This window comes from Arvicola amphibius, chromosome 2 (genome assembly GCF_903992535.2).
Source record: "Arvicola amphibius chromosome 2, mArvAmp1.2, whole genome shotgun sequence".
Classification (NCBI taxonomy): domain Eukaryota; kingdom Metazoa; phylum Chordata; class Mammalia; order Rodentia; family Cricetidae; genus Arvicola; species Arvicola amphibius.
In genome coordinates, this window is record NC_052048.2 from 80040784 (window position 1) to 80068710 (window position 27927).

The following is a 27927-nucleotide window of genomic DNA, read 5'->3' on the forward strand; positions in this document are numbered from 1 at the left end:
ACACAGGGCAAACATGCCAGTCACAGAAGTCAGTGACCTGTATAAGTTGGAGTTCTGCTGATTATGAGCAGAATAACTAGAGCCAATAAACCTTACTGAAGGGAAAATAAAGTCCCAAAGTAAATTTCCTTCCATGAGTAGATCAGTTCCTGTGGAATTAGGGACCCCTTTCTGGTACCAATCCTGACTGAAGTAAAATCACTTCTCTGAATGAAATTTTTACAGAATGTCTAGCTGTCAATGATCAATAACTTTAACATCACATCTTTGCCAGAGATAGGTACATCGGACACAGTATTTTGAAGGATATAAAAGAAAATGCACAAAAAACTCACCAATACAAACTAAAAATTAAAAATGGTCCATGTGAGAGCAGGGCGTGGTGGCCACACCTACACCTGCACTCTGGCATGTGTGGGGCTGAAGCAGTATTTCTGAGTCCCAGTTCAGCTAGGGCTACAGTGGGAGCCTGCCCCAAGAGAAAGATGGCTCTGCACATAGCTGGGAATGTTCAAGGCAACATGTATGGAAACAGACAGCACAGGGCCTGGCACACAGGTACCACCTAGTGAACAGCAGACCTACCCTACCTACTACCGCTGACCCTGTTAGTAAACCATTCACTCCTGCCATTTCCACCTACTTCCCACCGTCTGTCCGTCCACTACTACTCTGTAGGTGACCTCCCTCTTCAACTACTGAGTAGTCAGAGGTCCACAAGCAGCTAATGTCTTTCAGTTCTACTTTACGGTCTACACAGCGTTTTTACACACAATCTTTTTTATTTTATTTTTTCCCCATTTCCAGTAAGCTTTGAGTTAATCAGCACCCCCACTTTCCAGAGAGGGTGACTGCAGCTCGGAGAGGTGGCTTTTGTAAGGGAACTGCCAGAGCTGCTCCAAAGCCCAAGCTTCACCTACGTGTCTCGTTCTCGCACTGACCAGAGGCTGCCAGTTGTGAAGCGTCACGTGTGGTCTTCCCCAGCCTGATGAATGAAAGCAACATGAACCTAGTGTGAATCCGATAACCTGGGATGCAGGGTGGTGTGAACGAGTGCTTGGCTGGGCTGCTTTCTGGTTAATTAAGCATCTGTTGTACTTTCTGCTTGTGCTGTTGGACTACATAGAAGACATATGGAAATTACTGCTTTCAAAAAACTAACAAAGCACCAGAAAGGGTAGAGTAGGCAGGATTTAAAAAAAAAAAAAGAGGGAACTACTTGGCTTGTGAGGAGGTTGGAGAGGGTGAGATCACAGATGGCTAAAATAAGGCAGGATTCAACTGACCCTTAAAAAATAAAGGAAACCCAAACCAAAAACATACACACACACACACACACACACACACACACACACACACACACACACCACCATCACCACCACCACCACCAACAACAACAACAACAACAACACAAGGAAAACAAAGGCTTTTAAGGTGGAAAAGGGGAAGCAGAATGAAACAAGATACTTTACGTGATGGTGAACAGATTAGCCTAACAAAGTTAAAAGGCATAGGGGCTAGGGAAACGGCTCAGTAGATAAAAAGCTTGCTGTGCAGACCTCATGACCTCTATTCAATCCTCAGCAACCATGTCAAACGCCACTGCGGTAGCATGTGCTTGTAATCCCAATGCTGGAGATGCAGGGATAGTCAGGCCCCTGGGCTAGCTGACCAGCGAGGCTAGCCTAACTGTCCACCTACAAGTCCCAGTGACGGAAATAACAACAAAAAAACAAAACACAGGGTCAATGGTGGCCTGAGGACTCACACCCACAGTTGACCTCTGGCTTGGACACAAAAACCACACACGAAGAAAAGAGATTAGTAAGGAGTGAACAAGAGAGGATGGGCTGAGGTCATAGGAATATAGAAACCAGAGAGAGATGCCAGGGCTGGTGTGATGGGGAGGGGAAGATATGTTTTGTGCACAGAGGAGGGACATCCTGAAGGACAGTTAATGTGGCACCGATCCACGGTTCAGGCATTATAAACACTTTAGCCAATACCCACGTGACTGCCGGAAACAAAGCACCATTCACCTGGACTTTACTTATGAATAGTCTCAGTTCGAACCGGAAGAGTCATATAACTGAGCTGAGCCCCAAACACGCCCCACCCCCCATACAGAACTTGAAGATACATAAACAACTGCTATTTGAGGAGTAAATTTGGGGTGGCTTATTATAGAGCAAATGCTAACACCACAAACAGAATACAGCTGCAAGACCAGGAAGTGATACCAGATTAGTCCTCAGACGTTCACTTAAAAGAATTATTTCTACCACTGAGGTACTGTCAGTACAACAATCAGGCACACAGGGTTAGAGGGGAAAGAATACAAAGCACTAAGATGACCTGGGGCTGGAGAGACAGCTCCATGGTTAAGAGCACTGGCTGCTCTTGCAAAGGGTCTGAGGACCCAGCTCAGTTCCAACACTCACATAGTGGCTCACAACCACCAGCAACTACAGTTCCAGAAGACACAATGCCCTCTTCTGGCCTGTGCAGCTGCCCTCATGTACACTTACCTCCCCTTAGACACACATGCACACACACAATGAAAAACTGTGAAAAGATATTAAAGAGATACAGCCCAGTGTGTGCGGCTGTGCACCTACTTTCACGACAATATACTTCAAGGCAAATTCCTCAGCCAAGGAACAGTTTGTTGTCTTCGATACTATATGAAACAAGAACATCAGCACGGGCCTGGAAACGGTTCCATTCTACAGAAGTTTTTATTTTAATCTAGCATCTGGCATGCAGTCACAGATCTACTTCTTGCCTCAATTCTTAGCCAAAAACAAAACAAAAAACTTTTTTAAGGCATGGAAAATACATAAATCATTTAAAGAGAAAAAAATGAAAACAAATATTCAGCCATGTTTAGGGATGCATTTGATTTAGAGTTTCAAAAGAAACCTCACGCAGTCACTCTGTGAATGAATGAGACCTTACCAACAAGGCTTTGTGTAGTCCAATGTCTCCAGGTTTTAAAGGGGGTGGTGAATCTGAAAGAGAATTAAACAGACATTCCAGCAGTGAATCATATGTGGAAATGATATGCGTTTATCCCAAGTGACTGTAATGCTGAGTATTTATTCTTCCAGTTAAAGATTAATGGAGCTTGTTCCTGGCTCCTACTAGAGGAGGGAGTAATTTTTTGCCTACATACTTCAACTTCTTGAATAGAAGGCATTCCCTCCTCTGCTTCAGAGTGGCTGGAGGCCGAGGCCAGCATAACTATAAATGGTAGTGTTTTCATCCAAATTCTCCAAGTGAGCAGAAGCCTCCTCAGCTGTCACTCCTGCCCTGGTCCCACAACCCCCTTATGCTAGGATTAAGGCACTTGAAGCACACTAGGAGGGATGTGCCAGGCTTCTAATGTAGTCACCTGAGCCTGTAAATAACAACATTTTGCTTTACTGATAATGGCAAGCCCCAGGAGAAAAATAAGACAAGCGACATCAAAAGTAAAAAGAAATGGACAGAAGTTTTTACAAGAGATTTGAATGATTAAAAATACTATTGCAATATAAAGTCCACATAAAAATTAAATACTTTACATTTCTTCAGTTAAGTCAACTTTATTTTGTATATTTGAAGTTACAGATGACATCATTTGACAATTATATAAACAGAAAAAATGGTCCCCACAGCAGCGATGATTAACCTGTTACCCCACAGTCACTTCGTAACAAGAACAGCTCAATCCTTCCTACAAATTACTCATCTGAGTCTGTGTTTACAGCTCCTACTTCCTCACCTTACATCTGCTTCTTTGCGCCCTTCGACTTGCAGCTGTTCAAATCCTCCCCTGCTCTATTTTCAAAATTAAATTGTCAAGATCCAGTGCCTCTGAACTCAGAAAAGCCACAACCTGAGTCCATAAGAGCCAGTGGCTGCACACAGAACACAACAAACAGATTGTGAGAGATATTCTTGGCTTTCAGCAAAACCCAGGCAAATCTACTGAAATTGAATGTGTGTATACATATATATAGTATGGATGTATGTATGCAAATGCATGCATATATATGTGTATTATAAAAAGGAATGCACACCCATGCATACATGTGTTGAGATTAGCGGTTGATGTGAGATGTCTTCCTCTATCGTTCTCCATTCTTTTCATTAATTATTTTCTGTATATGAATGTTTTTACTATGTTTCTCTATGTGCACCACTGCCTTCTCTTCAGGAGCAGCAAATGCTCTTTAACCTCTGGGCTACCTCTCCAACTTCTTCACCATACTTTTTGAAATAAGCTCTCTTACCAAATCTTAAGCTGACCCTTTCAGCTAGACTGTCTGGCCAGCGAGCCCCTGGGATCTGCTTATCTCTGCCCTACAAAACTAGGGTAACAGACTATACTAAGTTTTTATGTGGTGCTGGCAACTGGAATTCAGGTCCTCAAGCTTATGCAGCCAAGACTTTCATCCAGGGAGACATTTCTCCAGCTGCCAAAATAGAGCCAGCAGCCGCTATTTGCTTCTCGAAATAATCCACCACTACCTCATTTTAGTAGAAATCGGTTGTAGCAAATATTACACAGCAACATTCAGGGGCCTGCAGGACCTGCCCTTGCTCATTTTACCTCAACTAATCCTCAAGATGACTTTACGTGTATGTCACAGGGCAACTGAAGCTTACCCAAGGCTTGAAGAGGGTGGCAGGGTCTGCCTCCAGAGTCCATGCTTGTAGCAAGCCACTCTCTATTAAATCCAAAAATCTCAAAATAAAATATACCTTTCATTTTTAATAACAGCCACCAACTATCAAAATCAGCTCTCATAATAATATGGTTAGACAATAACAGCAATGGCAAATGGGAGTTACTTTATGCTTAAAAATTAAAAACAATTTGAAATATGAAAACCACAAGCAGGCCTGGAATCAAGTAGAGTGCAGTGAGTTTGGCATTTGTTTGGGTGAGGGGGGAGGGAGGGGGAGGAGGAGAGAGGAAGTGAGGGAGGGAATGGGGGAGATCATATGAAATCTACAGAACACTTTGTCTCTGTCATCAGTCTCAAGGTCCAACACTTCCATCCTTCTCCAAGAAATCACAACTACGTATCTACGCAGCTGTTTTACCAATAGCAGTGAGTTAAGGCAGAAAAAAATACATCCTTTTATTAATGCATAGGTAGAAATCACATGCAGTGAAGAAACTTAGATCCACAGGATGAATTGGCTAGCTCACCCATGACACTGCAGAACCTGCAGGCTAAGGCTGCACCAGAGTCACACACTGGGCCCCAAGTCTGCAAGAAGACTCACCCAACCTCCCACTTGTCTCATTCCTCCCATTCCCCATGGGCATGCTATACTTGTCACATAGACCTCCCTGCCAACAAACCCAGCACTAACTGTGGTTACCACCGCAGCAGCATGTGTTCAATTCAGCTGATCTGAGCACAGGAAACAGCACATAGAGTAAGAGCTGATCTTTTGGGAGCCAGGTACCAATGCACCACAAGATTCTTTAATACTGTTAGTAATTCTGAGTCACCCTTTATCGTCCCATTTAGCAGGTAGTAAATAAGTATAAATAAGCCTAAGGTCACAGGGCTTGTAGGTAACAGCATCAGGTGGTAAAGTCAGACAATCTGCTCCCGGAGTGTAGTAAGAAGGACAAAGTTTGTCCTCAGGGTTAGGGACATCATTTAGGGGTTAATTATAATTGGCATAAAGTTGGCAGTTGGGGGTGAAATTTTGTAGGCTCAGGGATCTCTTTGTAAAAAAAGGGGGGGAATTGGATGGGATAATAGATTAGTGTGAACTTACACTAATAATAGTAAGTAATTGAGTGAATGCTTCTGAGCTATTATTTATAGGCAATTTACATTGGTATAGATTCTTGTATATTGATGCAAACTTAAATTATATTGAAAACGTTCCTATTTTCATCCACCATACTTGTATACCTAGGCAAAGTTATTTTGTCATATTGTATGCATGCATGCTTCTACCTCTGCTTAAAACATTTTTGTATATTGATACAGTTTTAGGATGTATTTATCATATTGCAATGTACATTTCTACCTCCAATCGAGATACTTATACAATATTTACATTTTGAGGTCACTGTCCTCATTTGTTGCACAGTTGTTTTCTGTATAATATTCTAATATGAAGCCTTAGTCTTTAAGTTATACAGGTATTAAGAATTATAGATCAGTAGTCATCTATATCTGTCATACTTACATTTAGACTAATCAGGTTCTTTAGATACATAGAGATTGTATTCTGCATAGATAGGTAATCTTCAACCACTTCAAAGAACTGTACAGTACGGCATTTAAATAACTTAGGGTTCTGTTGATATGAGACACAATTGCTCTTGACAGCACTGATCTACTCCTGAGAGAATCATTGAGCACCAAAGACATTCCACTTGGAGCTTGTTTTCTTCTTGGCAAAACTGGGCTTTGGGCAAGGAACTGCCCATGCCTCAACCACTGACAAAGTACATGGTATCAGAAAATGGATAAGCAAGACACAAGGAAAAAGACTGACTGTCAAATCTTGCCAAGACAGGGTAAGACAGTTTTGAAAATTTTCCTGCTTCTGGAAATGGTCTGTCAGTTATGCTAGGCCTTAGCCAAAGTTGGTTGTTTCAACATTGCAAATGAGACTTTGGGTGACTGCCCAAGTAGCCAGTTGTCTCTGTCATTTGTTGTACACTTTTGGAAGTTGCTTGATTGCACTTCCTGTTTACTCAAGTAATATCATCTCCCATCTTGGATATTCGATGGGGTTGAAGACTAGATAGTTGTAGTTACTTTCCTTTCATGACTTGGCTAAGTTATTTACTATACAAGACTTAAACTCATTAGGATAGGATAATTACTGAAACATTTATCACATGTTTCTTGCTTGATATATTTGTTCTTATTGTATATACTTTTGTATTAGGCTTAGAACTCGCTTGTTTAAACAAAAAGGGGAGGTGCTGTAGGAACTCCTATAGCCAGTAGCCTTTAAGTTACCCGTCCGCTTGGGCGTGGCCTTTTATATTATTTATTCTGATATAAAGCGCGTTTCTGGCCTCTTTTTTGGCTGCGGGATTCAGTTGCTGTTCTCCGTTCCAGCAGAGGATATTAATTTGTGAGTCTACCCCCTAAATAAATAACCCTCGATTATTCTCAATTCTGAGCTAGTGTGGGATTTCTTTTAAGTGCCCATCGTCACCAGAGCCTGTGCTCCAACTGCCTCACTGTAGCTCCACTCACGAGGTTCCATGGCCCTCCTCTCACCACCCTTACACCTACTGTGGTGGTCTCCCTAGAGACTTTTACAGAATCCTAGAAGGTTAAGAACCACCTTTATACCACAGTTTTGTGTTTCCAAGACCATCATAAGAACGTTCAGTATATAGCAGATGCTCAATAAAGACAGCACTGCAGGGATGGGACATAAGAACATTAAAAGCACACAGAGTGACTGGAGAGCTACTTTAACGAAGCACACTTTGCCTTTATCTTTTCTTTTTTTTTTTTTTTTTTTGGTTTTTCGAGACAGGGTTTCCCTGTAGTTTCTAGAGCCTGTCCTGGAACTAGCTCTTGTAGACCAGGCTGGCCTCAAACTCAGAGATCCGCCTGCCTCTGCCTCCTGAGTGCTGGGATTAAAGGCGTGCGCCACCACCGCCCGGCTTGCCTTTATCTTTTCATCCCAGCCATTACCAAGGCAGCAATACTTTTTAGGCCTAGTCAGCACGTGAGGGAACATAAGAACTAGAGTGTCAATGACTCAAGCATATCTCTAAGAGATCCATCGGTCTGATTCTACTTTGCATAGGGAGCATGTGTGTATGCATGTGTCTAGGCCAAAGAGCAGCTTGGTGCTGTGCCTCAGGCACTGTCTACCTATTTTTGAGACAGTCCCTCTCTAACCTAGAACTCTGAATGAAGGCCAACTGGCTACCCACCAGGGCCTTGCTGTTACTCTCTGTGCAGCACTTGGATTATTGTGTGTTACTATAGCCAACTTTTGTACATGCATGCTTGTGGTTGACCTCAGTCCTCACTTTATGGACTGAACTATGTTCCTGGCCCTACATATGGGTCTTCCGTGGAAAGTATGCCTAAATAGCATATAACGATTTTAGCTGGAGAAAAGAGAACCAAAATGAAAAGTATCCTTGCTTGCTAGGAAATGGCCCAGAGTTCTACAGCATCTTTCTAAACTTCTCCTGGATGATCACAGAAAGCAACGTTGTATAAGGACATGGTCCTTCCTCTTCAGGATCAGAGACATTCAAAGACCTCCAGGAAAAGGAGCTTTTTCTAACTTATCCCAAAGATTGCATCAGTGCACCATTCAAAGACAAATGCAGTTAGTTGTGATGCCCGTTCGAGGTAGGGACATGATGTGCTCTCTACTCATGTATAGTGGCATCTGGCACTCGGGACCAAATCATGCATCTGTATTTTGATTTTTGATATCTCAACTCTTTACTGGCATGTTTATAAAGCAAATACTTGCTGGGCCTAGCTGGAGGCACTAGGGATGCAGCAGAGAATAAGGGAAGTGGTTCTGATGAGATAAATGCTGTTTCTGACTTAAGGCCTGCAGTGGGTAATAATATGAAGACAAAGTAAGAAGTCAATTTCAAGCAAGGGTGGCTCTAAACACGTTTGACAAGAGCAGAGAATGTCACGACTACTGAAGAGGTCAACTACTTCTCTTTTGTAGCTATATGGTGACATCTAGAAACAACAGTGGGCAAAAGGCAACCAATTCTGAGGCCAGCTGTCTGCTCAGGTAAGAAATGATGGTGCTCTGATGGTGACAGCAGGGACAGAAGTGGAGGGACTCTGAAGGTAAAATGACTAAGTCTAGACGATGAAGTAGATGGGGCCGTCTGTCCTAGGAACATGTCCCCAGGGTGGTGAACAGGCCCACTGTAACCAAAGGTGTTACCACCTCTGCCTCCACCTCAAGATGGGATCCTTGCTGACCTGGCTTAAGCTGACCATTGAAAGTAACTTTTCTAGAGAGACACAATCCTTAATATGTAGTCTAAGAGTCTATTTTTTAAAATACGTATCTTATTTTATATGTGAGTGCTTTGCCTGCATGTTTGTATGTGCACCACAAGCATGTCAGGGGCCTGCAGAGGTTAGAAGGGGGCTCCTAGAATTGAAGATGGCTGTGAGAGAGAGCCACCATGCAGACACCAGGAACGAGCCCCAGGTCCTCTGACTCATGGGGGTAGGGCCATCCACTGATGTGTGCTGACCTACCAGGAGCTGGCACACCATTAAGGAAAACTGACTCTTCCTTTCTCAGAAGCTATCAACTAACTGTCGGTACCTTCTCAGTTAGGAGTAGGGCTTCTGAGCTCCTCTCCACTATTGGAGCTATTATTAACACACCACCAACTGTTCCCAAGATCTGTTCCCTGAGGATTTGGGGGAGTTTATGTGTATATGTACATGTGTGTGCCTGTGTTTCTTTATGTGTACCACATGCACACAGGAGCCCACGAAGGTCGCTAAAACATGTCCAATTCCTGGAACTGGAGTTACAGGCAGTAGTGGGCTGCCCACAAGGGTGCTGGAAACAGAACTCCTCTGCATGAACAGTAAGCACTGTTAACCACTGATCCATCTCTCCAGCACAAATTCCTAAAATTTTAACGTTTTATAAATAAAATGGTACTGTTGATATTGTTCTGTTTTTGCTAACATAATTAATAAAGATGAACATTTCCCATTTATTCATGATTTGTTACAATAAAAATACTCTTTGTTCATCCATGTACTAGTTTACTGATTTTCTTGTATCTATGAATGTCTTCTTTACAATTCCTGATCAACAACTAATATAGATACACACATATACAGCTACAAATACATTCCTAAAACGTTTGCAATCTTGTTGTTCTTGTTTGTTGCTTTTTGAAACAGGGTTTCACTATGTCGCTGCTGTGAACCTAGAACTCACGATGTCAACCAGACTGGTCTTGCACTCACAGAAATCCTCCTGCCTCTGTATCTGCATCCCCGAGTACTGGAATTAAAGGCACCAACACTAGGCTAGCAGCATCTGTAACCCTGAGGTAGCTTTTCTCAGCTGTGACATTTAGTAAATATGCAACAGTCATATTTGTTTAAGCCTCAGAAACTATGATGTTGCTTCTTGGTGAAATAGTTTTAATGTTTTTCAAAGTCTATTTCCATCCACTCTGAACTTTATAGTTAGTCTTTGAGGAAGCTTCTGGGTATAACAATTACTACCGAGTACCACGGGAAACTGAGATGCAGACTACAGGTGACGTGGTCGGGTCCCTGAGTCCATCAGTTAGCTATAGACCAGACTCTGGATCTCTCGGGAAAGAAACTCTGTGAGGCTAAAATGTGTAAGTTTTTTGTTATTGTGGTGAGTGACCAGGGCTAACGAGAAGAGGGAAGGAGTTCTTAGGAACTCCTGGGGCTGCAAAGAGATTACAGTGAGGAGTCAGGATAAGAGAGATGTCTTACTACCTAAGAAACACTAATCAGGCAGAACCTAAATCAAGTGAACCATAGTGCAAACTGCAGCAACGGAGGAACCCACAATCTCTAGATCCTCACTTTGAAGCCTTATTAAAGACAATGGTGATCAAGGAAACCACCAACAGCCAGGTACTCAACCCAATTGCTTGGGTTGATTGGACTCTGCATAAGATGGAGGATATACTTGGGCTGTAGGTACAGAGCTGTTAACTAAAGCAGCAGAACTATTCAAGAATATTCCTCTCTAAACAACAGGGTAGTGAGTAAAATGTACAAGAGGTTAAATGACTTTCCAGAAGGAGATGCAGAAAGCTTTTAAGACATTAAGGGCCAACAGCCTGCTATTAAATCCTAGTTCCAACACATCAACCCAGGAAGCCTAGTAAATGCCATCTAGCTCCGCTTCTCTGGGAAGAAGAGAGAATGAATAGGGGTGTGAGCCTCCATGTTGTTCTCTGACAAAAAGCAATGCTAGCCAACCCAGTTCTTAATGAAACAGTGTGAAAGTACTGCTAAACAGAATTATTTAAGAAAGACTTAAAACTTCCAGTTTTACTGGAGTTCTCTAGGCAATGCAAGTTGTGTTAAAAATAGTCATTCTGTTCACATGGCTTAGTTCTCCCCTTTAATTTTTTTTTTTTTTTTTTTGGGGAGACAGTGTCTTGCTATGTAACAGCCCAGGCTGACTTCAAGTTTGTTGCAATCCTCCTGCTTCACCCTTTAAGGGGGCTAGATCACAGGCATGAGCGACCACACAGTGCCACTTCTGGCTCCTTTCTTATTGCCTCATCTCTAATAATGTAAGTAAAACTCTACATTCAGAGCATAAGCAAATCCTATTACCCAGGCCTTCAAAATCCCTTCGAATCTATTCATCCTTCAACTCTTACTTCCTAAAGCAGCCAGCATCTCCAGTGAAGATGACTACCATGGTTCTCTCCAGATTCTGGAACCTCATTCCTGCTTGCTGCCTCCTCAGTCCAGCAAGCAATGGGCTGTTCACTTTACCCTCCTCCTCAGAAGTCTCGGCAGCCTTAGCATGTTCACTCAAGACCATCCTGTGGCCATCAGGTCTCCTGGCTTAGCCCACTAGATAGTGCATGGACCCTGTTCTCTTCACATACTGTTAGCAAGCACCAGTCTTGCCTTCAAATTTACTCATCTTCTACTGGTACTTTAGGCAGTTTTCCTCAGGTTCTCCAGGTTTCTTCAGAAGGGCCCTCCTCCCTTATCCCCCCACCTTATATTGCTTTGCTATGTATGTCAAGGTACCTCGGATGCTCTCCTTAGCTATTGATTTACATGTATCTCTCTCACTGGGATGAAAACTCTATGAGCAAAGGTAACTGATTGCTTAGTGCTGTGCCCCAGGACCTGAAATGAAGCCTAACAAGAATAAGCATGAAATAAAAGATTTTATGTGTATGTGCACGCGTGTGTGCGTGCGTGCATGCATGCGTGTGTGTGTGTGTGTGTGTGTGTGTGTGTGTGTGTATGAAGGCATATGTATGTGTTCTGAAAGGCTAAAAGCAGGTGTCTTCCTCAGTCACTCTTCAGGCTAGACCTCAAGCTTATTGATTTAGCTAGACCGAGCAGCCAGCCAGCTCTGGGATCCACCTGCCTGTCATGGGTGCCAGAGTTTGGAGACTCAGGTCCTCATGTCTGTCCAGCAAGCACTTTATCCACTGAAGCATCTTCCACCTCCCACATCTATACTTTAACTGGCTAGAAATATTTTTTATTTAACTGCCAATCGTCTACTTGACACGTCTTTTCTTTTACAAATTGATTTTCTTTTTTTACATTTTATTTATTATGGTTGAGTATGTGTTGGGGGCTATGCCTCATTGTGCCTATGGAACTCAGGTAGTCAGGCTTGCTCAGTAAGTACTGTACTTGGTGAACCATCTCACCAGCTGCCCTCCCCTCTCCTTTACGCATGTTGTAAGACAGGGTCTTTACAGTTCAGGACTGCTTAGAGCATGAAGTACTCCTGACTGCTGTCCTGAGTGCTGGGAATACAGGTGCATAACACCCACCTGGTTCATCTTCCCTCTTTTTTTAAATTAATGGTTTATTTATTTTTATTTTATGTGCATTGGTGTTTTGCCTGCATGTGTATCTGTGTGAGGGTGTTGGATCACCTGGAACTGAAGTTACAGACAGCTGTGAGCAGCCAAATGGGTGCTGGGAATTGAACCTGGATTCTCTGAAAAAGCAGCTAGTGCTCTTAGCACTGAGCAATCTCTAAAGCCCCTTACCTCTGAAGCATAATCCTTCTGGAGATTTTTAAATGAGATTTTGAGATTATTTCATTAAAAATAAGGTAATCTTTTTAAAAATTATTATTGCACTTATTTATTGTGGTAGGGGAGGTAGACTCATGGCCATAGCATGCATTTGGAGGTCAGGGGACACCTTGAGGGAGTAGGTTCTACCCTTCTACCACATACGTCCTGGGAATCAAACTCAGGTCAGATGTGGCAGCAAGTATCTTTATCCACGTAGATATCTGGATGGCCCCAAAGCAAGATATTCTTAATTTTGAACTACTTGAGAATTCACCGCACAGGATCTGGTCAAAACTACATATAACATAAATTAAAAACACTAATTTTTCTGTCCAGTGACTTCCTCAATAAATACAATGTAACAAATCATGCATGAGTCTTGGACTTTTATTTGGACATGAAGTTTCTTTAATGCTTAAAAATTGTCCTGTTTGGGATATGGTACCCTTGCTCACTGTTGGTCCTATCTGTGATGCAGTACCCTTTCTCATCACTGTTCCTGTCTGTGAGGAGGCACCCCATTTCTCCATTGGTTCTATCTGTGATGAGCTACCTTCTCTTGCCATTGGTCCTATCTGTGATGAGGTACCCCCTGTGAACATTGGTTCTGTCTGTGACGAGGTAACCTCACTCTCTTTGGTCCTGTCTATGATATGGTTACCCCTTCTCATTGTGGGTGCTGTCTGTGATGTAGATCCCTTCTCACTGCCGGTCCTGTCTGTGATATGGTTCCCCTTCTCACTGTTGGTTCTGTCTGTGATGTGGTTCCCCCTCTCACTGCCAGTCCTTTCTGGGATGTATCGGTCCTGTCTGGGATGGGGTACCCTGTCACCACTGATCCTGTCTGTGATATGGATGCTCTTTAACCATTTAGGAATTTAAGTTTTTAGGTAGCTTGTCCAAAGAAAACAGTAAATATGGATTATAAGAGAAGCCTGTTGTTATTCAAGCTAGTATCTCCCGCAAAGCCGCTCCTTCCTTTAAAATTACATATCTGGATTCCTGGACTGAGTGCAGTTTACCTCTGGACTGAATTCTGGGGTCTCTGCTACTTGGGCTATGCAAGTGGCTTCCTTTCTCCCCGCTCTCTGAACACCCAGCAGGCAGAGCCAACATAAACCAAGGGTTGGTGACTTTTTGAGCGACCCTCACATTCCTGCACTCTTCTGCAAAGCTTAACCGCAAACACTCTTCCTGTCTCTGTCGCCTGCCTACCCAAATGCTGTTTGACATTTTCTTCTCACTGTGCTTGGCAGGTAATTAACCTGTTCATAGTCCTTTGGACAGTTTTGATACAGAGTTTCTGGCAGGAGTCAGGCTTAAAGCATTGCAGATGGGTAACACTAACCTCCAAATATTTCCCTATTTGAATTCTTTAATTTCTCTATTCTTTTGCCACCCAGAAATGTAGGAGGGGAGCACTCCAGGCTCAGGGAATGCCATAGGGACGGGGTGGAAAGAATACTGACAGCTGGAAGATGGGAGGAGCTCTGGGAAAGGCTGTCTTCTGGGCACGCCATCGCTGCTATATTCCTGACCTCACAGTAGCTGTGATTCCCTGCTCATGAACTGCACAAGACAGGGTCCACCAACATTCATGAAGCTCCACTGTGCCCTGTGGAGCTAATGGTGGTTAAAGGTTACTGGGAAAGCAGAAGTCATTTTCTTGAGTGTTTCACCACTGGTAACTTGCCCATGGTTGGTAAATAACCCCCAGCCATGATTACTTAAGCAAGCCTAATTAAACACGGTGAGTGATGAGCACATACTAAGACATGAAAGTAAGGGAAGACCAGCAGGAGAGGACATAAGGAGTTAAGAGAGGGTAATGGGGGGGGGAGTGAATATGGTCAAAATACATCCATGTATAGGTCAGTGTGAAAGAATAAGCAAAAAGAAAAACATTAAAGTCAGGTTGGGACTGGCGAGTTGGCTGGTAACCAATGCGTGTAGAGGCCCAGTATTTGGTTCTCAGCACTTAAGTTAAATGATTCGGAATCACCCATAACTCCAGCTCAGGGAGGTCCAATGCTCTCTTCTGACCATTGTGGAAAAACATGAGCACATTAAAAAATATTTTTAAAAACTTTTCAAAAAGGCACGGGTGGGGATAAAAACCCTCACATACTCAACAGAGACATCTTCACAATGTGTTCCTTCTACCCTCACAACTAAGAGAACCCCAAAGCCACTCTTCAGTACTTACAACACCCAAATCCCTTAACATGGGCATCAGAAGCTCACAAATAAATCCTGTATGGTGAACACCAATCTTTGGTCTTTTTTTTCCCTCCACTGATTTATGGGCAGTGCCACTACTGGTCACTCAGTAGACAGTTCCCAATGTGTCCCACAGACAGACCCTGGGTTCCTGTGTAGGATGCTGGGAGCTCTGGAGAGGTGGCCAAGCTGAGGTCAATTCAATGACACCTGAGGGGAAACCCGAGGAGGATGCAGGGAAGGAGTCTATTTCCTCAGGAAAAAAAAAAAGGCAGCATATGACTGGTTCTTAAAAACGGTTGGAAGGCTGTGCCAGCCATTTGGTGACTATGAGAAATGAAAAATTAAAAAGCGATACAACCAAGAGGGTGACTCAGTGGGCCGAGACAAGCACAGACCTTTAACGACAGACAGAACAGCTGCTTCCTTCATGACACATCCCGTCGCTGTTTAGGGTCATGGCTGGTCAGTTTGCTTTTCTGATATGTTCGTCCTAATGGTCATGTAAGAGGTTTACAGATTCTTAATTAACATTTGCTTAGCAAACCTGCAGCTGACAGCTTTCTCTGGATGTGTTTATGTCATCTCACACAGAAGCCCTTGGGCTTCCTCCATTTAGAGCAGCTGCTCCATCCATCAATGGAACCATTTATCCACCAATCAGTGTTGTCTCCTTTCAGGCTCTTCTGCCAACAGCTAACGGCTGAGTCAGTACTTGATAAAGGACACCACATTAGGCGTAAGTGAGAGAAGCCACGTCAGGGGCATAAAACAATTATACCCATTTTAGAGACAAAGACACCGACGTTCTCGGTGTCTAAACGTTTTTCTACATTAAAAATCTGTATGCACCCTTGCTGGGATTCAAATCTACAGCATCCGAATGCATAAGTCTCCCGCTTTTCACTATGCTTCAAATGTGAGCCGCTGCTTCACTTGCCTGACTTACATTTAACAAGAGATTGTACTGCTTTTGATAGTCTACAATCTGGACTGCCAATAGCTACTCCAATTACAAGCTGTATCTCATCACTTCTGGACATGTGGTGCATTTAGAACACAGGCTTCCTTTCACCTGGATTCAGACCAACCCATACCTACAGAATAGCAGTGCTGACAACTGGGGATAACAGCTTCATCTCGTGCTCCTGTGGGGCTCTTTTCTACCTTGCTCGCCATTTTGTGGGATACTCCCTGGGAGCATGGTGGTTCTCCTAGATCTTCACACATCAGATGCCTAGGTGTATGAGGAGAAAATTAAGAGTCTTGAGACTCTTAAAGCAATGATCTGATAACATTTCTAATGTGTTGACAGAATCCTGTTCCAGAAGGTGTTTATAAAGTTGCTGACTAAGCTCTCTGTGCACGATGTGAAACCCCAGAACCACCCACATATCCAGGACCCAGATGAAAAGCTAAACCGACAGTCACTTACCATGGCAGGATTTATTTTACTGCCATTAAAAGAAGGATTTGGAGCATCAGGACATAGGAGAAGTATAATATACAAAAGAGTAAATATGAAGATAGACTAACAGACACACACAGGCTCCCATCTACATGAAAATGTGAATCTGGACTTATAAGAACACTTCAGTGTACAATGCAAGTTTAGAATGTAATACAATAATGGAAACTGGATCTTCTTTCTACTGCTTATCTTTAGAGTCATTATATATCAGTGCTGCAAATTCTTACAAACTGTACACTCACAATTAAACGTTTGACCAATCTTGAAAAGACGTGTCTTTGTGTGCATGATGAATGTTCTTTTTTTTTACTTCTTTGGTTCAGGGTGCCTTCTTGACAAAAGACATCTATTTACAGACAGACTAACCATGTTAAATTGTTTCTAATAGCCAAAGGCTCACCAGAATGAACGCTGTACGGAAGCCCATACGTTACTGCACTCCAGATGCAGACAGCCTACTCCACAGCTCTCTGCCTTGCTGAGCTGGCACACCCAGAACGCTTTCTGCCAGTGATGCGCATCTCTTCAGCCTTCTCTTGGCTAACTCTGGCTTATTCCAATAGTTCGTAAACTTAGTTAACTCCGGCTTAGTCAATAAGTTCTAAACACGGTACTGGTTGCACAATTTAGTTTACGTACCTCTCATGCCCACACTGTGGGAGGAAGCATTATAATTATCAGTCATTTTATGGAGGTAAAGTCAGTCGCTTTAAGCTAACAAGTTTGCCAGGGCTGACAGAAACAGGTGATCAGCTCCACTCTCAGCTCACTGTTCTCTGATTCTGGCTTATTCTCCCTTGGACGATTTCATGAATTAAAAAATATCAGATAGGCTCGATGACCTTTAATTATGGCTAGAAACCGATTATGAGTGAGTACATCCCATGTTCATCTTTTTGGGTCTGGGTTACCTCACTCAGAATAGTGTTTTCTATTTCCATCCATTTGCATGCAAAATTCAAGATGTCATTGTTTTTTACCGCTGAGTAGTATTTTAACATGTATATATTCCACAGTTTCTTCATCCATTCTTCCACTGAAGGCATCTAGGTTGTTTCCAGGATCTGGCTATTACAAATAATGCTGCTATGAACATAGGGCGATAGATGAAGAAAATGACTGAGCCCCACATTGGAGCACTGGACTGAGCTCCCAAGGTCCTGATGAGGAGCAGAAGGAGGGAGAACATGAGAAAGAAAGTCAGGACCGTGAGGCGTGCGTTCACCCATTGAGACGGTGGGACAGAACTAACGGGAGATCACCAACTCCAGTTGCAATGGGACTGATGGAACATGCGACCAAACCGGACTCTCTGAATGTGGCCGACAGTGGGGGCTGACTGAGAAGCCAAGGCCAATGGCACTGGGCTTTGATTCTTCTGCATGGACGGGCTCTGTGGGAGCCTTCTCAGCTTGGTCGATCACCTTCCTGGACCTGGGGGAAGTTGGGAGGACCTTGGTCTTAACATAGAGTAGGGAACCCTGATGGCTCCTTGGCCTGGAGAGGGAGGGAGGGGGGGTATGGGTGGAGGGGAGGGGAGGGAAGGGGGAGGAGGAGGGGAGAAGATGGAAATTTTTAAATATAAAAAAATAAACCATGAAAAAATATCAGATAAAGTATAAAAGTCACGTTCCTAGAAGTAAATTCCTCAGATTATTTTTCTAATAATATCTAACCTGTCCTGCCATGAAGACCAAGACTGGGGATGAAAACTCTCTCCTTTAAGATCTCTGTGGGTATCAGAGCAGTCAGTGCAGATGGCCATCCTGCTGCAGGGCAAGCACAACTAAGACCACACAAAAACAGCGACTTAGATAAATATGAAAACAAGACAACAATTCAAGTACAAACAGCACACAAATAAACAGCACACCAGGATCCAAGGGAGCCCAACTAAGGGGTCGGTGACCTGTGCAAAAAGTCCCCGTTTTAAGTTCTGAATTTTGGAAAAATCCCCCAAACTGATTGTATAAATAATTCCCAGTCAGACTTTCCACACTTTATCAGAAGAGGTTCTAACCCTGAAATGGGTTGGAAAATGGAAAAAAGAAACATTGGTCCAGCTCCAGGGCTACCTGTGGGAGGCACATACCATGTGCGCACACACATCAGTAGCTATAAAGCCTTTCCCTGAGTCATGGCCTTTTCCAGGCAACAGGCAGCCCCAGATCCCCACATTTCCTGTAAACAAAGCTGAGGTGATGAGCCCTGTCACCGTCACCAGTGGATCCTTAGGCTGTCCTAGAAACTATCCCAATGTCTCCTCACCTCCTTTCTACCACCCAGACCAGACCACTCTTGCCCAAGCTCCAATTTCAGTCCCCTGTTCAAAAACCTTGAGGGGTTTCTTTCCCCTCCATGACTCTGTGAGTCTCTTTTGTGTGCTTTCTAGCACACCTCCAAAATGAGGTAGCCTGAGCTAACAACCTAGCCCCTACTCTGCTCTGATGATCTCCTTCCCTTTCACCCCTCTCAGCCTTGGTCCTGCTGTGGTCTGGAGTGCCTTGGTCTACTGTAAAACCTTGCCAGGTCTAGTTAGCTCCATGTCCTCTAAGGACATTTCTGTCTCCTGGACTAACTCCTTCTTACTTTCATATACACTAAACTTTTATGGAAGGGAAAAGCCTTCTATTACAATTTTTTTTCAAGATTTTATTTTAGTTTTTTTGTATGCTTTGCATATGTAGGTAGGCATGAAAATAAGTATGTATGTATGTATGTATGTGCATCATGGTTGTGCAGTGACCACAGATGCCAGAAGAAGGCACCGGGGCCCTTGGAACTGGAGTTACAGTTGTGAGCTACATGAGGGTACAGGGAATTAAACCTAGATCCTCTGAAGAGCAGCCAGTGCTCTTAACCATCAAGCCATCTCTCCGGTTCCCTACTGTAATCATAAAAATATCCATGACAACAAGGCCCGCAGAGACTGAAAACAACAAGTGGTGTAAAAAATAAGTGGTCTGGACTCTGCTCTCCAGGCAGCATGAGGAGCCAGACACCACCCTGAAGAGGATTCTAAGGCTTTTTCAGACTACTTCTACAGCTTCCGCTACAGTTGAAGTTTTCTCCTCTCTATTCACTCAGAGCCTGCCTGGTGGCCTCTGTAACAGTCTTCCCAGACACTGGGTGACTCTCCCCTAGGTGTCCCCTGGCCTCTGACCTCAGTGTCTTTCATCTCCACATGCAAATCCCCTATTTCAACTTCATATAAAGAATTTGAGTACACGTGTTGGTGCTGAGACTGGGGTGAACCGACTTGGATTTAAGGGTCCTTGTCATCAGCTTCCATCAGCTGTGACTTCAGAGTAGAGGTAGACTTAAGGACACACACTAGTTAGGACAACAGTCACTGTTCTTCCTGAACGTCCAGAACACAAAAGGGGCCTTTCTCTTGGGTGGTACAGCAGGCTTCTCTGGAAATACAGGGAAGAGAATCAATCTCGGTTTTTTGAGTGGTCAGCCCAGCTGTCTGCAACCATATGTGTCCAGGTCTTCCTGTGTGCACTAGCAAACAAGATGGATACAGCTGGATGCCCTTCAGTTTCACTCTCAGATTGTCTTATCTGGAGAAAGCATTTTATCTCATTCTTACGGCGCATCCCCTAAGACTTCAGACTCTAGGCAAAAGTCCCAGGTACTTTTTATCCATGCTTCTGACTGACTGGCTAAAGACAGGTTTTTCAGAACTCCCATCTTCTGCTCAATTAATTTGCTAGAACAGTTCACAGAACTCAGAGAACATGTCTGGTTTATATAAAAGGATATTAACAGTGACATGGATGAAGACCAGACAAAGGGGTGGAGAGCTACAACAGAGCCTGCGGGAAGAGACAAAGAACTATCATGCCCTTTCCAGGAGCATCAAATTCTAGGAACTACCAGGAAGCTCTCCAAAACCCACTCTTTTCAGTTTCTGTGGAGTCTTCATTCCATAGGCATGGATGGCCAATCAAAATCACCAGCCAATATAAGCTTTTCCCTGCAAGGAGGTTGGAGTGTTGCGACTTCTACCACAGCCCTCTGTTCTCGCCATAGTGTTCCGCTGTGTTGTTTTGTGTAGCCAGCCCTCAACCTGAAATTACCGAAGGGCTGCCTACCTCATCAGCATAGTAAACACTACAAATCCAGGGCTGACCACTCGTTACTGGATAAGAAACCAGGGGGCTCATCTCTGGGAAGACTTTCTCTCACTCTCAATATTTATTAATTGCCTGTAGTTCTTTGTCTATGGGTGGGGCCCCCATGGGAATAAATTATATTTGTAATGCACTAAACATTTTTAAACTTCCCAATTTCAGTTTCTTATGGTAGAGGCCAGCAGTTATTATATGTCAAGAGATTAAGCCAAATAAAAGCCCCATGGGATTCTCAATTTTTAGGAGTATCAGAAGGTTTGAGAGACTAAAGGAAAAAAAGAACCAAATAGATAAGAGAACCAAAATGCTAAGAGTTGTAGTCACTGAAACACCTCAGTAGAGGTTGACTCCTCTACTGCTGTTCAGCCATGAGCATCACTGTGACCTGAGACAGTGTACTACCCTTCTAGGTCCAAAGTCAGATGGGCAAGAAGATCCTGACCAGTGCTGTACTGTCTACTGTCAAGTGTGGGATGCATCAGCAATGTGAATAAGAGAACTCACCGGAGAAACCAATTTAAAAGAGGAGGGGGACTAGTTAAGTGTGCAATAAAATAATCAGTGTTTCCCCAAGACACCAGGCTTGATGGTCAGGAGAAGAACATTATTCCTTGATTGTGTCACAGGGTAAATTAAAAAGATGTGTCTTGAAATGAGGCTTAGATAAATAACTTTTATTGCTTCAAGGGCATCTTTAAGTAGCATATTTTTTCACTCTGAGCATACGGTTGTAAGGAATGTGACTATTGCCTGATTAATAATTAAGCAATAGAAGTTTATACACCACTTCTTTTGGAGCATATTCCAAATGTCAACACTGAAAATACCGAGTCATGTCTTATTATTATAGAAACACATCTGACCTGTGGATCACTGGAAATGGTCTGGGACTTCTCGGGGCTGGTGGACCACACACAGCAAACACCTGCTTTTAAGCGTTTAGCAGGAATGGCTGAACTCCCTCATACATGACAAAGTTCTACTTAGCAAAGAAGGTCCAGAAAGCTTTAATGAACAGGGAGCTTTCAGCTGAGCCGTAGATGACACAAGATGGAGCTAGTGAGGTGGCTCTGTCAGCCAACAGCGCAAGGCTGACAACCTGAGTTTGATCTCCAGAACCCACATAAAGGCGGGAGGTAAAAACTGACTCCACAGAGAACTTCCGGCCAGCTAGGGCTGTGTGATACATGTAAAGACTGCCTGTAATTTTTAAGGGACAGAAGGCTTGAAGAAGCTGAAATAAGAAGTTAGCAAGAGGCAGGGAGCTTTGTGAAGGGGAAGAAAACAGCTCTAGAAGATGAGTTCCTGGCACCAGGCAAACTACACTCCACATGGATCACCCAAGACAGTCCAGCAAGAAGTCAAAGGTGAGCAGATGGCCAGATTGGAACATCTGAATATTCTAGTCCCTCACACAGGACTGCAGGAGAACACATGCAGTCAATACCTACTAAATGAACAGACACATGACTCAGAGAAATGAACTACCTCTTACGGTAGCACAGATAGGATGTAATTCCAGGGCTGAGCTCAGGCCTTCAAAGGCACCAAACCCACATTATTTTCCATAAATCAATGTCTTCAAAATGGTAGAAAACATAGTCAGGAGGGAGTAGAGTGAGTATTAATACAAAGAATGGCAAAAACACAGCAGGGAGAGGTGGGTGTTCATACAGGTCCTCTGGGAAGGGACAGGGGTCACATGTGTGCTGAGGGAAGATGAGAAGAAACCAGCTCCGAGGCTGCACAGAAGGGACAAGAGGACACTGATCTGGAGCGGAGCGATTCAGCTACTCATGAAGAAGGGTGCTGGACAAACTCACAGATTGTCCCAACTTCCAACGCTGAACTGCATGGGCTTGGACAACTTGTCCATCCCATTTGGTCCTTACTACACGACAGAGTTTCAGAGCGACACCAACACTAACTGCTCACAGACTTTTGTGAGCACTTAATGCAATAATGAGGGGAAGGAAGAAAAGGGCAGAGAGGGAGGAGGCGTTTCTACAGGCTACAGGGGTGAATCAAGGCAGATCTGCCAGCTCTACTGAGCTGTCCTAATACAGGAAGAAAGAAGTCTCATGTTGTTCCCAAGGGTCCAAGTCCAGATGACCAGAAAAATGAGCTGACATGAAGGTGTCCACAGGGTATCCAGTCCAAGGTACCGAGGAAGCTAGTGCTGAGGTTGCAAAGGGGAGCACTCTGAAGAACATGCCTAAGTCCACAGTAGAAAAGGAAAGCTAAGCCACAGAAAAGTACAGAATACAAGGACTGACACACCTGTGGGACACGGGGCACTGATAATGAGGCCAGATGGAGAATGAGAGGCGAGATGCTCAAGATATACCTGTAAAACCACTCGGTTCCCACACTCTCACCAGCCAGGCGTGTTTAGGCCCCACCCTGTTTTCTAACCAGCCATTCCATTCTCTCCACTGAACCTGATAGCTGATGCTTCTGGCACCAAACTTGGGCACACTCTGCCCTTGCGACTCTTCTCCAGAATCAACATCTACCCAAAAGTGGGATGTTAAGATCATTGTGAGCATGGCAAAACAGGCTGTGAGGGCTCATCAGTGGATCAGTGCTTGCCACAGGGCATGAGGAACTGAGTTCAGATCTCCAGCACCCATGTAACAAGCAGGCATGGTGGTATGCCTACCATCCTAGTGCCGGGAGGTGGAGACAGGAGGATCCTCAGAACTTCCTGGACAGCCAGTCTTGCCAAATAAAAGTGTGAGACTTGGTCTCAAAAAATAAGATGGAGAATGTTCTGGCTAGTTTTATGTCAGCTTGACACAAATTAGAGTCTCAGTTGAGAAAATGCCTTTGTAGGATTCTTACTTATTGATATGGGCCACCCTTGGGGAGGAGGAGGTCCTGGGTTCTCAAAAAAAAAAAAAACAAAAACAAAAAAAACAAAAACAAAAAAAAAAAAAAAACAGGCCCAGCAAACCATGGGGATCAAGCCAACGAGGAGCACTCGTCCATGGCCTCTGCATTAGCTCCTGCCTTCAGTCTTCTGCCCTGTTTGAGTTCCTGCCCTCATTTCCTCTGATGATGAAAAGTGCTGTGGAAGTATAAGCCAGAAAAACTTTCTTCCCCAAGTTGCTTTGGTCACAGTGTTTTATCACTGTAATAGCAACCCGAACGAGGACAGAGAGTAACTGATGAAGACAGCTAACAGCAGCCTTCGGCTTCGACATGCACACACAGAAGAATACATACATACACATGCATAAACACTCCTACATATACAAAGATGAGTCAAACTGGAGCGAATAGTGCCCCATTTACCTTTAAGGTCTAGGTCCCTCACAGCCTGTAGGATACCTCTGCCCTAGGCAGCCTCCACATCTAGCATCAGACTCCCCTCTGCCCGGTCTAAGCAGCATCAGCAACTCTCCCACAGCTCCTGCTGTGTGTCCTCCTCTCCTTAGGTATAGCCCTGTTCTACAGCTCTCTACAAAGCACATGCTAATTGAGTATGGGGGCCATGGAAGCAGATGGAAGAGCCACCTGAGGAACACAGGGCAAAGAGCGGGCTCACACAAGTACAAAGGATTAGAAATAGTAAAAGATGAGCATCAGAAGAACAAAGTGGATCGCAGGAACCAGACTTAGAGACGTGGGACTACATTACCATGGAGAGAACTGGTTCTTGGAGGGTAAGACACAAAGAGTCCCTGGCATCACTGTGGTGCACAGCCTTCCAAAGCACAGCCCGACTCCGTCCCAGGCATCACTGTGGTGCACAGCCTTCCAAAGCACAGCCCCACTCAGTCCCAGGCATCTCTGTGGTGCACTGCCTTCCAAAGCATAACCCGACTCAGTCCCAGGCATCTCTGTGGTGCACTGCCTTCCAAAACATAACCCAACTCAGTTAAAATTACTTATTCTTTCAGTATTCAATTCACCTATAGTGGAGGCATTTCTATTTAAGTTTTTGATTCAAACTTCTTCAAAATTTTCTCCTTGTGTAATAACAATGAAGAAGACGGGTTGGAAACACTGATGTTGAGGAAGGTACATATTAATCTCTATATTTACAGTAGGTGGGAGAACATCCAAGAGCTGAAGAAGCAGCAGTCATGTCGGTCCTTCCCTACTCCGTGTGCAAGCCTGAGGCACAGCACTCACAGCAAGTCAGCCTGAGGAAAGTGCTTTATACTCATTATTTATTTTACCCTCACAACTCTATGAAGTCATAAGCAAGTTTCCAGGAAAAAAAAAAAAGACACACCTGGGGTAATGATTCTACAAGGCCAAATGACCAAACTTCGTGAATGTGGAAATGTTAAAATGCTGCAGGTCAGAGCCAAAGCATCTAGAGCTACTTTTAGTCCCTCAGAAACCCATTTAGAGCCCATCCTTGTGACTATGGAAATGTTTAAAATGTATTCTTAGCATACTACCAGCCTCTACCTAAGGATGTCAACCCTGAGACCTATGACAGGGTTTCCCCACGTTGCTGTACCCCTGCTCGCCCCATGTAGTTCATGCTCCTGATGTGGCACAATGCCCTGACCCAGGCACCTTAAAGGAGAACAGGATTAATTTGTCCCACAGTTCATGGTTGTAGCTCACCGTGACAGGAAGTCAAGGTAGCTGGTGCATTGGAAGCAACTGGTCAAGTCACATCCACAGTTACAAAATAGTGAGGATACCCATTATGTCCTATGTCCATATAAGCATGCAGCACAGCCCAATATGCTGTGAGAAACCCTTCCTGGAGTAAGAACCTGGTAAACCATTCCCATACACAACACAGAAACCAGCCTCAAAACATATATCCCTTTGCTAACATCAAGCAACTTGAAATTTTTAGGAGAAAATGGAAAAACAGAAATATAAGGGAAGAGGACACATATTGAGGAGGGGGATCCTGCCATTTGGTATTCCAGCTAGTTTTATGTTTGATAAGTATGTGATTTAACTTTCTAAGTGTTTGGAAATATGGATAAATGTAACTAGAGACAATTTGGCTCTAAGCTTCCATCAATGGAGAACATGTGGTATTCCTAAGTTGGTATGTTTTGCACATCAACCTAGAAGTCTTAGGCAACAGCCCTGAATATGATGCAGCTACTGTCTGCTTTAACAGGAATTTAAACACATTTACAAGCATAAACGATAAAACTGCTAGCTCACAGAGATGAATAACAAGAATTTTGGAAACTGCAGCAAAATTGAAGGAAATTAAGCCAATGGCACAGGCATCTTTTCAATAAAATCATTAAAAAACAAACCCAGACACGGGCCTCACAACTTCCACAATACCAATGGCAGATCTAACCACAGAATTAAAAACTAGAAACTAGAGCAGTTCTCAACCTTTGAGCCTAGACCCCTCTGGGTGTTGCATATCAGATGTTTGCATTATGATTCATAATTAATAGCAAAATTAGCTATGAAGCAGCAGTGAAACAATCTTATGGTTGGGGATCACCACAACATGAGGCACTGTATGAAAGGGTTGCTTTAGGAAGGTGGAGACCACTGAATTAGAAGACAACCTAGGAACATGTGGGAGACTTGGGTATCATACTGGTTAACGCCAACTGAGAACTTGACAGAATCTAAAATCATGTGGGAGAAGGGCCTCTGGGCATATCTGTAGGGAATTATCTTGGCTCTCCTGACTGAGTTATATCAAGTGGGAAGACCCGCCCACTGCAGAGGGCTCCTGGGCTGGGATCCTGGATTGTATGTGTCTTCCACATGCATCCATTGTCCAAATTCTGGGTGTGTTTTGACCGATGGCTTCGAGATCCTCCCACCCCGACCTCTGTGCCATGCTGGACTACCATAGGGCATGCAAAGCAGCCCAGACTCTTTGGAAAACCCTTTGCTAACTTCTCATAAAATGAAATGCAGCCTTCCTCACCACACCAATCCAGTAACTGTGCTCTCTGGTGTTTACTCAAATGAACTGAGAACTTATGTTTAGAAGAAAATGTGTATACAGGTGTCCATACAGCTTGCCCCTAAGGGCAAAACTCTGAAAGCAACCAGAATGTCCTCTAGTAGGTGATTAAATACCCAGCCCATATTACTAAGTGAAATAAACCATTTTGAAAGGTTATATATTACAGCAATCTCAACTAGCGGACACTCTGGAAAAGGCAAACTTTTAAGACAGTAGAAACACTAGTGGTTGTAAGGGTATGAGCTGAGGGAGGATGAACACACAGAACAAAGTACTTCCAGGGCTATGCAAACATTGTGTAGAATACTTTAATAGTGAATACAAGCTATAGATTTTTTAAAACCCATAGAAAATGCAACACCAAACGTGAACACTAACATTTCTCTGTCTTTTTATTTTTTTAACCAATACTACAACTTTTGGTGGTGGTATTTGAAGGATTAAAAAAGCTCAGATGTCCATAAAACATAACACAAAAGACTCTGATGTAATAAGATAATATTCCTGGGTTTTCCAGGAGCACCCCTAACTCTGCCACTTCACACTGAGCAACACTCCAGGGTTCCCACAAAAATCTGTTTACATTATCTTACTACTTAGAGCAAACATGTCAGAAAAGCTAACAGAGCTGCTTTCCTGGCCCCAGCTTGCTGTCGCCCTGCCTTGCAGAGGAAGGTGTCTATTGCAGCTTCTATGAAGAGAAAACTGAGCAGCACATTCCTGAGAGGAGGTGAAGCTGTGTCCTACTAACTAAAAATGACTGTCTTGGAATAAAAGTGTGAAAGCCATTGAGGCTCTGTCAAAACCCCCAAGAGAGGGTTTTTCTTCCTGAAGAACAGACTGCACCGAATACTGAAACCGGGACTTAGCCAGGCTAAAGGTGAGGGAGCCAAAGAGAGTCATGCGAAGAGGGAACCATTGTTGAGAAAATGCCCCCATCAGATTGGTCTGTAGGTAAGCCTGCAGGGCATTTTCTTCATTAATGATTAATACTGGAAGGCACAGTACATTGTCGTTTGGGATGGTATAAGAAAGCACTCTGAACAAACCAGTCAGCAGCATTGCTCCATTGTTTCTGCATGGGTTGCTGCCCCCAGATTCCTGCCTTGAGTTGTTGCACCGACTTCCCGGACAACTACAGAAGCTATAAACTGAAATAAATCCTTTCCTCCCCAAGCTGCTTTTGGCTATGATGTTTAGCACAGCATCAGAAACCCTAAGAAAGTCCCCAGTAGGACACCTGCTTTGGTTTCTAGATGAACCAGCTCATGGGGGCAACAGGTCAGAGAACATCTAGATCAGTAGTGTTAGCCTGACCAGGAGCACTCACTGGTCAAATAGGCCTTATCTCATCAGCGATCTGCCTTCCTGCTCA

At 43.7% G+C, this 27927-nt stretch overlaps 1 protein-coding gene across 2 annotated transcripts in view; it reads right to left on the reverse strand.

Moving 5' to 3' along the window:
• The window catches only part of Gng12 (G protein subunit gamma 12), a 108968-nt gene that overhangs the window by 59962 nt on the left and 21079 nt on the right, over positions 1-27927 (reverse strand). For both annotated transcript variants that reach the window (XM_038319792.2, XM_038319793.2), the window contains one exon: positions 2959-3011. The gene's annotated coding sequence lies outside the window, so the exon portion shown is untranslated. The remainder of the gene's footprint in view (positions 1-2958; positions 3012-27927) is intronic.